Source organism: Camelina sativa, chromosome 7 (genome assembly GCF_000633955.1).
Source record: "Camelina sativa cultivar DH55 chromosome 7, Cs, whole genome shotgun sequence".
NCBI classification, from domain to species: Eukaryota; Viridiplantae; Streptophyta; class Magnoliopsida; order Brassicales; family Brassicaceae; genus Camelina; species Camelina sativa.
The window spans coordinates 32146972-32150288 of record NC_025691.1 but is presented as its reverse complement, the minus strand read 5'-3'; positions in this window follow the sequence as shown (position 1 = coordinate 32150288).

Here is a 3317-nt window from a genome sequence, read left to right as displayed (position 1 = left end):
CGTACCGCCGCCGTTAACGAGGAGGTCAAGAAACTACTCGAGGCTGGATCCATCCGTGAGGTTAAGTATCCTGACTGGCTGAGCAATCCTGTAGTGGTGAAGAAAAAGAACGGCAAGTGGCGAGTGTGTGTCGATTTTACCGATCTCAACAAGGCATGGCTAAAGGATAGCTTTCCCCTGCCGCGCATCGACCAACTAGTCGAGGCAACCGCGGGGAACGAGCTCTTGTCATTCATGGATGCGTACTCAGGATACAACCAAATTATGATGCACAAGAACGATCAGGAGAAAACGGCTTTCATCACCGATCAAGGAATTTACTGTTACAAGGTTATGCCATTCGGCCTCAAGAACGCTGGTGCAACTTACNCAGGTCTCACTGGACCCCATAACGACCCACTGGTGGTCGAGATGGAGATTGGCGAGAGCATGGTTACCAAAATCTTGATCGACACAGGTAGTTCGGTGAAAGTCATTTTCAAAGACGTGCTCATTCAAATGGAAATCGACTTGCGGACCACCGAACACGATGTTCAACCCCTCACCGGATTCGACGGTGACACGGTGATGACGGAGGGTACGATCATGCTGCCGATCTATGTGGGCGGGACGATGCATTGCATCAACTTCACTATCATCGACAAGCCGATCGTATACAACGTCATCCTCGGCACTCCTTGGTTGCATAAGATGAAGGCCGTGGCGTCAACTTACCACTAGTGCGTAAAGTTCCCAACTCCTAGAGGGATATTTACACTACAAGGGGACCCGCTGGTAGCACGAACCTGCTTCATCATCGAGCGTCAACAACGCCACGCTCGGACGTTCACCGTTTCGGACTCAGCCGAGCGCCCAGACAGTCGTGTTCGCCCTAACTCTGAATTAATCGTCCAAGTAAATATTGACTCTTCCGACGCAACTCGATGCGTGGGAATCGGGGCCGACCTACCACAACCAATCAAGGACGAGCTCGTAAAGTTCCTGTGCCAGAACGCAGCGACCTTTGCGTGGAGCATGAACAGTATGACCGGCATCGACCCAAATGTAACCTGCCACGAGCTCAATGTGGACTCGACGTTCAAACCGATCAAACAAAGGCGTCGAAAGCTCGGGCTAGAGCGTACCACGGCCGTTAACGAGGAGGTCAAGAAACTACTCGAGGCTGGATCCATCCGTGAGGTTAAGTATCCTGACTGGCTGAGCAATCCTGTAGTGGTGAAGAAAAAGAACGGCAAGTGGCGAGTGTGTGTCGATTTTACCGATCTCAACAAGGCATGTCCAAAGGATAGCTTTCCCCTGCCGCGCATCGACCAACTAGTCGAGGCAACCGCGGGGAACGAGCTCTTGTCATTCATGGATGCGTACTCAGGATACAACCAAATTATGATGCACAAGAACGATCAGGAGAAAACGGCTTTCATCACCGATCAAGGAACTTACTGTTACAAGGTTATGCCATTCGGCCTCAAGAACGCTGGTGCAACCTATCAGCGCCTCGTCAACCGCATGTTTGCCGAGCAGCTCGGACGAACCATGGAAGTTTACATCGATGATATGCTGGTCAAGTCAACCCAGGCCGTTGATCACGTCTTGCATCTCGCTCAGTGTTTTGAAGTGCTAAACCGATACAATATGAAGCTGAACCCAGCCAAGTGTTCGTTCGGCGTGACTTCTGGAGAATTCTTAGGATACCTCGTCACGAAGAGAGGTATCGAAGCTAACCCGAAACAAATTTCGGCGCTCACCAACCTCCCATCTCCACGCAACACCCGAGAAGTTCAGCGCCTCACCGGGCGGATCGCTGCTCTGAACAGATTTATTTCACGCTCTACCGATAAGTGTCTACCTTTCTACCAGTTGCTTCGTAGCAACAAAAAGTTCGAATGGGATGATAAGTGCGAGTCTGCTTTCCAAGAACTCAAGCACTACCTAGCTACTCCCCCTGTCCTAGCAAAGCCCGATCAGGGCGAAACTCTATATCTGTACATCGTTGTCTCCGGCTCGGCGGTCAGTGGCGTATTAATCAAGGAGGACAGAGGAGAACAACACCCGATCTTCTATGTGAGTAAAAGCTTAGACGGAGCCGAGCTCCGATATCCCACGTTGGAAAAACTCGCTTACGCTGTAGTAATTTCGGCCAGGAAGCTTCGGCCGTATTTTCAGTCCCACACTGTTGAAGTCTTAACCAACCAACCTCTGCGAACCATCCTCCACAGCCCCAGTCAATCAGGCCGCCTGGCGAAGTGGGCAGTGGAACTCAGCGAGTACAACATCGAATATAAAAACTGCACTTGTGCAAAATCTCAGGTGCTCGCTGATTTCTTGATCGAACTCTCCCCCGAGCTAGAGTTCGGCTGTCCGCGAGAGGAGAAGTGGACACTGCACGTGGATGGCGCATCCTCTCGTCACGGCTCCGGGATCGGCATTCACCTCGTCTCGCCAACGGGCGAAGTACTCGAACAATCGTTCCGACTCGCCTTTCCCGCCTCCAACAACGAGGCCGAGTACGAAGCCCTAATCGCCGGAATGCGATTGGCAAGTGGAATAGGGGTAAAAAAAATACAAGTCTTCTGTGACTCACAGCTGGTAACTCACCAGTTTAGCGGCGATTACGAGGCGAAGAACGACCGCATGGATGCCTACCTCCGAGTTGTCCAAGATATGTCCAACAATTTTGAGACATTCGAGCTGAACAAAATTCCCCGAAGTGACAACGCACCGGCCGACGCTCTGGCCGTCCTCGCATCCACCTCCGATCCCGACTTACGCCGAGTAATCCCTGTCGAGAGCATCGATCGACCAAGCATCAATCTCCTCGCGCACGCCGAGCCCAGCATCCAAGATAAGAAAAAGAAACAACAGCTCATCGAGCACNACGCCGAGCCCAACATCCAAGATAAGAAAAAGAAACAACAGCTCATCGAGCACGAGACTTTCAGCGATCAAGTCTCGAAAAAGCAAAGAACAGAGGACAGCGACCCCATACTCACGCTATTCGTCATCGAACCACCGGCAAATGTGCCACCTGTGGAGTGCTCGGCCGAGCAGGGATCCGCAACCAGCGAAGGACGAACCTCGTCGTCTCAGGAACAATCGTCACCATCTCACGAGCGAGCGTCATCATCGCACGCCCAACCCAATCCTGAATTTCATGAGCGACCACACGATTGGCAAGAAGAAATCCGTTGTTTTATCGCAGACAGTATCGTCCCTTCAGACAAGTGGGAGGCCCGGCGCCTTCGAACTCGCTGCGCGCATTACACACTCCTTGATGGCAACATCTTCCGTTGGACAGCATCTGGTACACTTTTGACTTG